Genomic DNA, 14,552 nt, shown 5'->3' on the forward strand with positions numbered 1-14,552 from the left:
CTTCTTTGGTGATGACACTTTCCAATATTACTTTTCATGTGTGATGGAGTCATTTGTAAATGTACTAAATAATCTTCTAAAAATTTCATAGTGCTCAATAAGCCTGTTATTCTCCAACGAAAGAAAGAAGTTTGTGCAAAAACGAGTTGTGCGGACAATATCTACCTTGATCCTCAAAGGTTAGTTGTAGCTGAGGACTGGAACAATATGGTTCATGTTGACATTTGGAGGAGACTCTGTTTTCTGTGCTGCAAAAAGTAAATCAACTTTATATGCACTTTCAAAGGAGCCAGGCTTGATTTGATATAGCAAAACCATTACATTATACATGGACTTACTGGACATAATAATCAATGTAAACCCCAAACAGACTGAATTTAAAAAGTATTGATATATTTACAAATCTGTCTGCGACCAAGGATCGTTAAACCATTCATAATCGCAATTGTTTGAAGATTTATACATCAACTCAAACCTGAATAGATAAGTATTCCAAGGATGTATACTTTAATGAAAGGACAATACTTGGCTGAGATACAAATAAATATCTGAAATAAAAATCTAAATATAGAGAAAAATCACCTTTAAAGTTGTCTGTAGGAAATGCTTAGCAATGCACATTACTTATATTTTTATATTTTTACAGTAGAAAATTAAAACAATTCACAGAACATGATCTTTACCTAATGATCTTTGACATTAAAGAACAATTGGTAATTTATGGACTCTAAAACTTTACATTAAATAGAGGAATAACAAAAGATGAAAAATTATGTATCTATTAAATGTTACTGTAATGTGCAATTTAACATTATGCCAATATTAAATGATATGACAACATCTTACCTTTCAGTGTTTCCTGTTGAACTCTGATGTGCATCTTCTATCTTCATCGTTGATATATTGATGACCTTCTTTGGTTTGGAAGTTTGAGTACAGCATCATCTGTAATATGGAGGACCAGGAGTGCCAGTTAGAAATAAAATGATTATAAAATTTAATAATTGAAGCAATAAAATGTGTATAAATAAATCACAATTTAAATGGACAATTAATGGACAAATAAATAGACATATTTAAATGTGTTATATATTTAAATATGTATATATATATATATATATATATATATATATATATATATATATATATATATATATATATATATATATATATATATATATATATATATATATATATAATCAATAAAAGAAGAAAACAATGCATTAAAACCTGTATAAAATATGTATTTTAAATGTATAAATAAATAGACAATTTCATAAATGTTTATTTAAATAATGTTTAAGAACGCTGAAAAATCAAACAATAAAAATGTATATTTGTAGATCTTCTGAATTGCATTTAAGTAGCTTTTTAAAAGGTCTTTCTCTCTCTATTTGCCACTTGCTTATACAATATTATATTTGTGCATATACATTAGATTAGTTAGTACTGAAGCCAAATCTGGAGCTTGTCTAATAATAACTTACGATAACGGTCCAAAAACCAGTACACTCAAATTTATGTTATAGAAAAATATTAAATACAACACAAAAAGAAGGGAAAAATCTAAAGAAACAAAAAAATTCAAGATTTAGTTGACATTTTGTAGGTTGTAATTTATTATTATTATTATTATTTTTTGCGATATTTAGCTGGAATTTAATTGTATTATCTTTCACTTTCTAAATATGTGTGGTGACCAAAATATTATTTTAATAAATATATCTGTTTAATAAATCTGTTTTGTTAAAATGCACTAAAATACATTGCCTATATTTACTGAGGAATGCACAAAAATAATCATTTTCAAAATAGGGTGTACTCAATTATGCTGAGCACTGCATAGTAACAGCTTTATGTTTTTTGACATGTTCCATACACTGCAGACCAGTCACAACAGGCTGATCAATCTAACCAATCAGAGCAGAGCAGGCTCTTAGAAGGGAGGAGTTTGGATATACCATATCCTAAAACTGTGACCTCCTGTGACCTGATGCTGCAAGGTGTAAGACTACTGTGAGAAAATTACAAAAAATTCATCTTGGATAAATATAAATCTATTGTATGTAAATATAAATGCATATATAACAGAAGGGGCACATTTAGTTTGTTAAACTGATCAGAAATATAATCTTGAATAGCCTAACAAGCTATACTATACATATTTGTATCAAACCGATGGCAATATACTGCACAGCTTAATCTCATTGCTTTGCACGTGCTTAACAGCTCAAATGTACAACTCACCCATCAAAATCCGTCATCTCTCATCATGCAAATACACTCACACAGATGTACTGCAACAGCATGATGCATCTGAAGACCCAGCAGAGTAGGCAAATGTTAGCCATGTTAATCTTTAAGTCTGAATTTGACTAAGCTGTCTTTAATCTTGTTTCGGAGATTACTGTCTGGTGAATCTCCAATCATTTGTCCCCTCATAGATGTGACAATCCTGGAGGGTCCAGTTTTGAACCCGGGGCCTGTCCAATTCCCATAAGACCTTGGGAAGAGGGCAGATGGCCTGGCTTTGCTTTTTTTTAATTTCAATGTCATTTCAGTGGAGCACTAGCAAGATTGTTATTTATCACAACAAAATATGGCAGCTTACTCACAGGGCCTCTGGTAAACAATGTGTGATTTTTTTCCCTCTACACATGTTGTAACAGAGGGAATCCCTCTGGAAAGAATGCCAGTCACGTGTATGTGCATGAGGCCAGAACATGTATGTATGCATGGCTTAAAATGAACCGTGTAAATGGCAAATGCATCGCAAGAACAGCTTATGGCACAGTATTACTCAGCAGTTCACCGGTCATATTTCTGGTATGCGTGGTGATTTTGAGCAATTGGCAGTAAAATAGCAAAGAGTGTGTTGTAGTTGTAATTATATAACTATGTAATCTGATGCCAGCAGTGTGAGCTCATAATATCAGTGTTATCATTGATTCATTATCCGTTTGCAAATGATTCAACGCCATCTGTAAGATTGAGTCACTTATAAGACAACATGCACCATGTTTTAATGAGAATGGTTTATTGTCAATGAAGGAGAAATGTGTGTGTATATATAATACTGTAATGAGTTGGGTTGACGAGTTGAGGATCCAAGTGCAGTTTATTACATTTTTTGACTCTTCTAAAGCATAAAAATACTATAATATTTATGAAACATGCTTGTTTATCTGAAAAACAATGCTAAGGTCAGATATTCTGCTTTGAAAATGTCTGTTAGATGCCGGAACGGTTGCCAGTTTAGCCAATTATGTTTCATCACCTCAGGTTCCCATGTTGGAAAACTGCTTATTTCATTCATTCATTTGTAAAGGCTCTCAAAGCATGCGCCCATGACCAAATTGCCACCTCCGGTGGATAGTAGCAGACTCCAGAATGAGATGCAGATTCAGAGTTCCACATGAGGTTATTAATTAGCAAATAATAAAATGTGATAATGTGAGCAGGTAACATTTTAATCCTGTCCTCTAACAACACGCTACGTGATGAGATTTGCAGTGATAAGCAGTTTCTTTATTTTCACTAGACGAAACATGACAGAAATCACTCACAAAGTGGTAAGGTTTATGATATAATTAATACAAAATAAGCCTCTTTAACATTATTAAATATAAATGCTGAATCACTGATATGTGTTAGTTTTGAGTCTAAAGTTCTAAGGTTCAATTTCAAACAGTTTATTTCATTTTTAAGATCTGAGGTGAACTATCTGCTGCTATGGCAATAACTGTCATGTAAAATGGCACATTGCTAGCATTTAACACTGAATAAAGCACATGATGGTGTTTCTGAGATGTTTATTGTCAGTTTTCTGTTGTTCAGCTGCAAGATATAAAAGCCGTTTTTAATATATAAATTCAAGGAGTTGGTTAGAAAAAAAATTATGTAAAATATTTCTTATGGAAAATATTCCTTCCATTGCGTGCCATTGCTTTTATTTTGAACACGGTCAGCCTTTAGGCCTGATAGTCAGACTCGGTCCTGTTGGTCCAGCAACCCGGGCTTGCATTTGTTTTGATCCAGGAATGCAACACCTAGTTCAACCACTGGGTTTCAAACTTACATACTGCACCTTTAAAGCCTGATTTATACTTCTGCGTCAAGTGACCGGCGTAACCCACGGCGCATGCAACGCGCGTGGCTGTGCATTTATACTTTATATTCATACTTTATATTTATACTTTATATTCATACTTTATATTTATACTTTATATTCATACTTCTGCGCGCTGTCTCTGTTGGTCTGCATTAACACTTCCGAAACACTAGTGGGCAGTGAGGTGTTAATGTTCCTCTGTGTCGAGTTTATTCTCTGCTGTTTTGCTTTTCCTGAACACTTCCTGGATGTACAAGTGGCTCAAACTCGCTCATTTTGAGGCAGGAACCGGCGGACGTGCAACAACTTTAACTATGAGGTAAACACAAAACAAAACTTTCCATCAGGAGCTCCTTTACGGGACTCCACACTTGTAAACAATTGCTACATTGGGCTCGCGTCCAGCTCGCGTCATTCGCGCAGCTCTTGGTCCCGCCCAGACTCGTCAGCGCTACCAAGCCGACCAATCACAGAGCTTGCGCTACGCGTCGTTGCAACGTGTAGTTACATTTTTTGAGAGGTGCACGTCAGTGACGGCCACGGCGAAGGGCTATGCGTCAGCACTGTAGCATACGCCGGCGTTTGACGCAGAAGTATAAATCAGCCTTAAGAGTATCATCAGGCTGGCAAAAGGTCAATACAGGGACAATAAAGCATAGTCAGAGTACAGGCATATGATCAGGACTGGCGGAAAAACAACAGAGAACAATAAACAAAGCAAACGTCAAAAAACAAGGCAGACAAGACAAGGAAACATTTCACAATGCTCACTTGCAGTTTCATAATCTTAGCAAAGAGTGTGTGTGAGTAAATATGTAGTCCTTGTAATCATTTGTCAAAGGCTTCAGCTGTGTGTTTGCAATCAAGGAAAATCTGGCCCAGGTGTGTGTGTGCGTGCATGAAATCATAGGACTTGTAGTTCATTTTAGTGTCAGAATTGTGCCACGGGTGATAGTGCATGTTTTCCGGCAATTTGTAAGGCCTCGCTGGTGATCGTGGCAAATATACAATTACTTACAATATTCTGTAATATAAACAATCACCGGCAACTTTATTAGGTACGCCTTACTAGTACCGGGTTAAACCTTCTTTTGCCTTCAGAACTTAATTTTGCCAAAATCTCCCGTTCTACAACATCCCAAAGGTGCTCTATTGGATTTAGATCTGGTAACTGTGGAGGCCATTTCAGTACAGTAAACTCATTGTCATGTTCAAGAAACCAGTCTGAGATGATACGTGCTTTATGACATGGCTCATTATCCTGCTGGAAGTAGCCATCATGTGGTCATAAAGCGATGGACATGGTCAGCAACAATACTCAGGTAGGCTGTGGCATTGACACGATACTCAATTGGTAATAATGAGCCCAAAGTGTGGCAAGAAAATATCCCCCACACCATTACACCAGCCTGAACCGTTGATACAAGGCAGTATGGGTCATGAATAACTACAATCATAATTATCAAAAATGTTAAAAACATACACATGCAATACACACTAATAAACATTATATTAAATGATATTATTTAATCCAAAATATTATTATGAAATAGTGATATTTGTTCAATTTTAGGATGAATAAAAATAAATTATTACTAATTCTCATAATACGAGTGAAGTGGTGATAGATGTGTTTTTTCTTTTCTATACAATTGTATGACCAGTAAACAATAAATTGTGTGCATCTCTTTAAGAGACAAGTGTTTACATGTAGCCATCCACTTGTACACAGCCATCTGCAGGTTTGACAAAATCTAATATTTATAAACTGAGTGTACATATATTCACCTCTATTTAAGGTCATAAAACATCCAAAGCAGACTTCTGCCGTGCTATAAATGTCCCTCTATCAGACTGTAATTTAATTTTATGTTGGAATTGTAGCTCTGTTTGTCACATCAATCTCTTTTTTAACCTAATGGAGTTGATGAAACAATATTTCAAACACAAGTGTTGAGTGAAGTGTTTTTCATTAATGCTGTGTTCTTGTTTATCCATTTACACTCAGCAAAAACAAGTCTATTTAAGCTGACGGTTATGAGGTCATAATGAAGGATGCGTGTTTGGCATCCATAAAAACTCTGACCCGGAATTGCCTCCGTAAAACTGGCACATCACACTAGGAGGAAGGTCGCATTATTCTAATTTGCCTTTGCTAATGGCTGTTTGCTGCCGTGGATCATGTGGAAGTCATACATGCATGAAGTGTTGGTTAAGTTTCTAACACGGTTACATACATTAAAATGAGGCACCACAAGCAAAAACACTTTTTATGTATGTCAATTTTAAGATTTAGCTTTTTTTTTTTTTTTTGGCTAAATGACTTACTTTTGTCTTACTTTTGTCTAATGCAATGAAAACATCCAAAAATACACTTTTAAAATGATTTGCACCCACAAATTATTATGAGCACATCATTAATTCTCCCTCATGTCAGGAAAGATTGAAAATATGGGAAAATTCCTTTACAGGATGATAGTGAGAATCCCAAAAAAACGGGAGGGTTGACAAGTGTGCCTTGGCGTCATTGTCGCGAACTGATGTTACACTTGTTGTAAAATGTTAACATTTTAATAATCGCTTTGTCCCGCGGCAGCGTCACATGCAGAGGTAGTGGTAATTTTGAACTGTCACTCACTGTAGCTTTTTTTTTTTTCCTGTAATGAGGCATAAATCTTACTCTATACTTCAGCATTTCTTCACACACCAAACTACCCAGCCATCTTGTGAAAGTTTTAATCAGAGTTTATATGTATTTTTCCTGATAATATACATTTTATTCTACAGAACTATTTTTTCTGGCTTTTAGTTTCTGAATTATAAAGCAATGCTAATGTGATTCCCAAAAAACTCACTCAGTTAAAACCTTTATCATTAATGTGTTAAAAAATTAAACAACAATATTGAACCTGACTGTGCTAGTAATAATTACAAATTAGCAGATATTCAATTAAATTATGTCTCATTTGCATATGAAAACCTGCATCACAAAACATGTTAAAAATCCATTTCTGTATTCACATACAGTTCCTTGCCTTAAAAAAGAAAACAAACTGTATGAAATAAAATAATATACATGACTAAAAATGACCACACCCAGCAGCTTTCTTTCTTCCTAGCATACTGCTCTATTTAGATAATCAGTATGCAGGTTTTTACAGGTCTGTCTGAACTTGAAGAAAATTACCCTAAATATACCACTTCAGCGGAATTCATGTGAAAATGAGAAACGACAGACGAATGTCAGAACAGCCGATCAGAGACACAATACCCCTCATTACACATGGCAGAGATGCAAGAGCTGAAACGCATTCGAGGACTTCATATGCCAGTGATCTAACAGGATAATAGTGGGTGAAAGAAAAGAATAAATGGGTGTTATCCAGTGCCGATTCAGACTGGTAATAAAGTCGATAGCCTCAGAGATTTAATAATCCACTTTCATGAGTAAATTTTATGGTTAAGAAATTTCAGGTTTCCATAAGAAATTTCAGGTTTTGTGAGCTGCATAATTACTCAGCTTAAACAGCTTATTTATTATAGAGCAGCATGGTCAGTTTGGAACAAAATATAAATAACTGTACAGTGCTCAGCATATTACACCCCTCACAAATCTATCTTTTAAATTCATATTTTTAATAGAAAGCTATACAATATTATATGTGTGCATATAAGATTAGTATATAATCTTATATATTAGATTAGTCAGTACTGAAGCCAATTCTGGAGCTTATCTAAAAAAATAACTTACGATAACGGTCCAAAAACTAGTAAACCCAATATTATATGTTATAGTAAAATATTAAATACAAATTTTAAAAAAAAAATGTTAATGTAGGTGGTAAATGTTTTTTTATTTTTATTTTTTGCAATATTTGCTTAAATTTAATAGTATTATCTTTTAATTTCTAAATATTTTTGGTGACTAAAATATTATTTTAATAAATATATCTGTTTATTGCCTATATTCACTGAGAAATGGATAAAATAATAATAAGAGCACTAGATTTTCTAGAAGGATTATTAAAAACAAAATATACATTCGCATTTAGTCATTTGGCAGACAATTTTGTTCAAAGTGACTTACAATTGAGGAGGCATTCAGCGATTCAAAAAGAAGAGGCAATACACATAAGAAGTGATAACTATACATAGGAACTGTTAGTGCTCAGAGAATTAAGTCCTAGAGTTAGGAGGGGAGAGTGTTTTTTTTTTTTTGGAGGGAGAGAGAACAGTGTTTCTACAGATGGTTTGTCAAGTCCACTCGCCTGTGTGAAGCAATAAGCATTTTTTTTTTAAGATATAGAGTAAATACAAGAACATGTCCAACAATGCAAAACTGGTTTAAGTGTTAAAGTGTCAGAGAGATGAAAAAGTGTTTTCTAACAGGTGGTTTGTTAAACCCACTCACTTGTTTGAGGCACACTCAGAATGATACTGTTTCAAGAGTGCACACTTAGTTGAAGATTGATAATAAAGCTTGTTTGGCATGCTGTCCCAGGTGAGAGCCCTCAGCTAATTAAATCCTTGAACCCTGATCTTAAATCTTAAATAAATTCCTCCATCTTGTTAATGGCTAATGAGAGATTATAGGGGTAGCTATACTGCTTAAGGTTGAATTATACTTTTGCGTTAAGCGCATGCATATGCTCCTGCACAGCCTTCGCGTGGTCACATAGCCTATGCGGTGGCTAACACAGATTCTGACACGTATTGTCTCAAAAAATGTAACTACATGTTGCAAAGACGTGTAGTGCAAGCTCTGTGAGTGGTCGACTTTGTAGTGCTGACAAGTGTGGGCAGAACTGAGAGCTGCATGAACCCGTTGGTGTGTGTTTACAAGTGTCAAGTTGTGTTTACCTCATGATTATAGTTGTTGCACATCCGCCGGTTCCAGCCTTAGAATAACTGAGTTTTAGCTACTTGTACATTAAGGTATCGTTCAGAAAAAACAAAACACCATAGAAACTTGACAGAGAGGAACATAAAAACCTACTGCCAGCTAGAGTTTAGGAAGCGTTACTGCAGAGCAACACAAACAGCACGCAGAAGCATAAATGCACGACTATGCGCAAGGCAGGCGCCATGGGTCACGCCGATCACTCAACGCAGAAGTATAAACCAGCCTTTACGAAGTGCTCATCTACAGTGCCAATTTGGAATGGTCAAATTAATTATATTGCGTGTTTTTGGACTGTGGAAAGAAACCGGGGAACCTGGGGGAAAACCACATGAGAACATGCAAACTCCACAGAGAAATGTCGACTGGCTCAGTAAGAACTTTTAAACAGTGACATTCTTGCTGTGAGGTAACAGTGTTAATCACTGGGCCCCCGTGTCAACCAATCTAGAAAAAGGAGGAAGGAGTAGGGGTAGGAGGGGGAATTCTTCAAGACTAAGATACTGAGGTAAGAAACCGGTTATTTAGAGTGACTTAGGAATCATCTGATTGGTGAATCATATGTTAGCTAATGCGGGACCAGCCATGGTTAATCTTAAGCATGTGAACCTCTCAAAATTAATTTATGAATAAACTTCACTTAGGTTAGGCACTTGCTATTTGAAAACACACATGAAAAAATACTGCTAACTATTAAAATAATTTAGCACTGTAAAATCACAAAATATGACATTAAAATACATCACTGAACTAAAATACAGTAAATTCATTTTATTGAAAATAAGCTAAATTAAAACAAATAAATCCTTGACCCAAACTGTGCTTGCAGAAGTAATGTTTTAAATATACACATTTCAGTTTCATGATCTTCAGCCATACACTGAAATATAAAAGAAGATAAAAACTTAAATATTTTTTGCACTTAAAAATTAAGATTTTCAAATAGAAAAAATATTATTACTATAACATTAATATTACTTTTTTTAGTACATTTAAGCTTTCTTCACACTTTAATAATTCAAACAAAACATTCTTCTTGCTAGATTAACATATATTGTTCCTCACACAAAGCTATTACTTAATTTAGAGTTCCTGCATAATAATCCGCAGGTCATTTCAACAACCTTTTAGTCATTTTGCAATTTCTCATTCACTTTCATTATGTGGAAAAGTGTTGCCAGAATACTAAAACTTTCTCCCTTTGTGATGATGAAAGAGGATGAAAGAATGTTCATTCTTGTCGAACCAATCCTCAAAGCAGATATTAAAGGGATAGTGTTTAATTAAAATAAAATTAACTTTTTAAAACATGGTTACTCACCTTCTTGGCCTTCCAAACCATTATTAGTTTCTTTCTGTGGAATATAAAGGAAAATGTTTTAAAGAACATACCAAAAAAAAAAAAAAGAAAAGAAAAAAAAACCATATTAGACCACACTGACTCTCAATGTAAATCTTATTTTACAAAATAAGACATTCACTGTCTGGTCTATAATGATATGACAAGAATGCCTAGAGATCTTAGATGATCATTTTAATTTGTTCTTTTCATGCTGCAGTTTTTCAGAGCTGGAAGATTGAGGCCAAAATTGTTCACACAATCAAAAATTCTTCCAGCTCTGCTGTGTTTCTGAAGCTTGACAATAATGTAAATCAGAGGACAAAGAAATGTCTTCCTGCTCCACTAAACTGCTTCGAATTTATTCTTAAAGGAACAGTTCAGCCAAAAAATAAGATATCCTGATATACTCATCCTCAGGCCATCCAAAATGTAGAAGTAAACATGTCTTTCAAAAGAAAAAAGGTTGATTCTTAAAGTGCAATTCAACAGCTACTGCATGTTGACAACAAAACCAAATTAATACTCATCATTTCTGATATTAAAGGCTTGAGCAAACATTTTTGTTAAAAAAAGAAAAGAAAAAGAAAATCATTGCACTAAGCTGGTTTGTAAATATAAATACGCTCACCGGCCACTTTATAAGGTACACCTTACTAGTACCGGGTTGGACTCAGTTTTGCCTTCAGCTTAATACTTCATGGAATAGATTCAACAAGGTACTGGAAATATTTCTCAAAGATTTTGGTTCATATTGACATATTGATATCATAATGCAGTTGCTGCAGATTTGTTGGCTGCACATCCATGATGTGAATCTCCCGTTCCACCACCTTCCAAATGTGCCCTACTGGAATGAGATCTGGTGACTGTGGAGGCCATTCAAGTGCAGTGAACTCATTGTCATGTTCAGGAAACCAGTCTGAGATGATTTGTGTTTTATGACAGGGCGCATTATCCTGCTGGAAGTCAGAAGATGGGTACACTGTGGTCATAAAGGGATGGACATGGTCAGCAACAATGCTCAGGTAGGCTGTGTCATTGACATGATGATTAATTAGTACTAATGGGCCTAAAGTGGACCAAGAAAATATCCCCCACACCATTACACCACCACCACCAGCCTGAACCGTTGATACAAGGCAGAACAAATCCATGATTTCCTGTTGTTGATGCCAAATTCTGACCCTACCATCCAACTTTTGCAGCAGAAATGGAGACTCATTAGACCATGCAACGTTTTTCTAATCTTCTATTGTCAACTTTTGGTGAGCTTGTTGCTGCTTTTGGTGAATTGTAGCCTCAGATTCCTGTTTTTAGCTGACAGGAGTGGCACCCGGTGCAGTCTTCCGCTGCTGTAGCTCATTTGCCTCAAGGTTGTACATGTTGTGCATTTAGAGATGCTCTTCTGCATGCCTCAATTGTAACCAGTGGTTATTTGAGTTACTGTTGCCTTTTTATCAGCTCGAACCAGTCTGGCCATTCTCCTCTGACCTCTGGCATCAACAAGGCATTTGTGCCCACAGAACTGCCGCTCACAGGATATTTTATTTATCAGACCATTCTCTGTAAACCCTAGTAATGGTTTTGCGTGAAAATCCTAGTAGATCAGCAGTTTCTGAAATGCTTAGACCAGCCCGTCTAGCACCAACAACGATGCCACATTCAAAGTCACTTAAATCACCTTTCTTCCCTATTCTGATGCTCGGTTTGAACTGCAGTAGATCGTATTGACCGTGTCTAAATGCCTAAATGCATTGAGTTGCTGCCATGTGATTAGAAATTTATGTAAAAGAGCAGTTGTACAGGTGTAGCTAATAAAAGTGACCGGTGAGTGTAAATCAAGCACAAACTATGGCTGCGTCTGAAACCGCCTACTACTCAGTAGGTGCATTTGAATTTAAACGCACTACTCGGCCGTTAGAAAAGTACGTTCTCAGTATGAATGAGAAAAGTATGAATGGAATTCGGACGTACTACATCCGCCATTTTTTCATGGTCACATGACCTACTTGTATCAGTTGCGTCGCTTCATCGCTTTAGTCCCATTCATGAATTCTCTCACAGGGCATTATGGGATAGCGCAGCGTGCATGGGATGCGCACTTCAGAATCTCGCCGGAAGTAGTAAGTCATCCGGGTAATTCTCGCCAACTGATTTTCGAATTCTATGAATTCGGACATACTACTTGGCTCGCATACTGATTTTAGCGTACTATATAGTATGGAAGTAGGAGGTTTTAGACGCAGCCTATATCTCAATCTTCTTGATTGCCATTTTATGTGATATTACTGTAAAAAGAAACAACTGTTTCTAGCCCTTGGAAAAAGTACAGATTTCAATTTTAGTATGTATATTAAACTAAATTAAACTTAAAGTGGGATTCTAACAAATGTTTAATAGTTCTTAAGCAAAATAACTATTAAGCTATTTGAAGAAATATGTTATAATTAAAAATTATTATCCCAAAACAGCATAACTTATAGCTGAGAAGTGTAAACTTTATGCTTAAGATACAATGTGTCATCAAAAATACTTTTTGTAAATAACCGCTCTTTAAATGTCTAACCTGAGAGTGATAATAATGTTTATCTATTGAAAAGTTACTTAGATTTTGAAGAGTGACTAAATCAACAGCCAGCTTTCTATTTTAGGTTATTTAAGCTAAACTTAATCAGGATAAAAAACATTTCATCCCAGTGTTATTCTGGCCTCAGTGAAACGGTGAAATCCCAAACGCTTAATTAGACCCGAGATCACCAGCGTTTAGCAGCACACCACAGATGTGTGTTTAATGATTTTGAAAGTTCTGTAATGACAGGTGTTTAATTTGAAGTCAGTTATCTCCTAAGCTGATGAATTGTTGTTGTCACTTGATAAATAGCAGAGCAGTTTCCTCGGGGCGTAAAATGAAAAGCTATTTACCTTGGCAATCGAGGCGGTCAATCTCAAGATCTGAATGCGAGTAAGAGGAGCGTGGTGGGCCAACAGAAGCTGTCAGTTTTGTTTTAGAGGCGCAGCGCAGCAATTAGAAACTCTTTCAAAATGCATCACATCTGTAGTGACTGGAAATAAAAAATCTAAACAAATGAAGGGTAGGACGTTAGCAACTTTCTTTCTCGTCATTTAATTTGTTCTGATGGACAATAAAAGAAAATACCATGGATATTATACCCTACAATAATCTGTAGCTTCATACTGAACCAAGAAAGTTATATTTAAGCAGAAAACGTGTTGGTTATCATATTAAAAAGGTTATTTCAACCAAAGATAAAAATCCAACTAATAGTATCTGGCTGCAGACTTGCACATACACACTGAAACGTGCACTCTCAGATAGAGTAGTGTCTGTCTGCGGACTGCAAGACAGGAGCATAACATGAAGGGGGCAAAACTTATAGAAGAGGCGTAACTTGCAGTTATCAAGACCCACATGTTAAAACCTTGTTGTCAGCAAGACGGCGCTGTACTACTAGTTATTAACGTCTACTACCCCATCTCTAAACCCAAGCATCACAATTATTAACATCTACAACTGCTCTACGTACAGCCGTGAGTTGAAAGGGGATGCGCCCACCATTGCTAGTAACAACAGGGGGCGACGCCGAGTAGGCAAACTGTCATGACCAAATGGATAAAGAAGTCAGTGAGTGGAGTTGCTAAATGAATACATATATTAAATGAATAGGTTGAGGATAAATTTGGAGCGAACGCATGAAATATTTACTGAAAATGTACAATCTCGCATGGTATGGGATATCGATAACTGCAAGTAAAAACTCTACTACAAGTTACACCCCTCGCAGTCCGCAGACAGACATTTGCTCCTTCCATTGCTCTGGTTACATTTCATTGCACGTTTCAGATGACAAATCCACTCGAGCAGTGGTTCTCAGACTTTTTTCATCAAGTACCACCTTGTTTCCAAAAAATGATCTCTCCAAGTACCACCATAATGAGCAGTATTTAAATAGAGTAGCGTAGTAAGCCCAGTGAAGCAGCTACAGCTCTGCACAGTTCTAAAACGTGGCAGATGAATTTCTATTATTACAAATATTTATTATTGTCAGCCACTGTAAACATTATAAATAGTTTGAACGTTAACACTGCACTTTGCTTATATGTAAAAAAAACAAACAAACAAAAAACATCAACATTTAAATTAAAATGGGCTTTTAAAAGTTAAAAATGGTAGGTTAATA

At 35.5% G+C, this 14,552-nt stretch overlaps 1 long non-coding RNA gene across 1 annotated transcript; it reads right to left on the reverse strand.

The window, feature by feature from the left end:
- Positions 1–3,099: 3,099 nt before the first annotated feature.
- On the reverse strand, positions 3,100–6,580 carry LOC147840381 (uncharacterized). The gene is made up of 2 exons (XR_015512027.1): positions 4,236–6,580; positions 3,100–4,169 (listed from the first exon to the last, which is right to left on the reverse strand). It is a non-coding gene; the product is annotated as an uncharacterized LOC147840381 (long non-coding RNA).
- Positions 6,581–14,552: the final 7,972 nt, after the last annotated feature.

This window comes from Danio rerio, chromosome 16 (assembly GCF_052040795.2).
Source record: "Danio rerio strain M-AB ecotype USA chromosome 16, GRCz13ab, whole genome shotgun sequence".
In the NCBI taxonomy this organism is placed as follows: domain Eukaryota; kingdom Metazoa; phylum Chordata; class Actinopteri; order Cypriniformes; family Danionidae; genus Danio; species Danio rerio.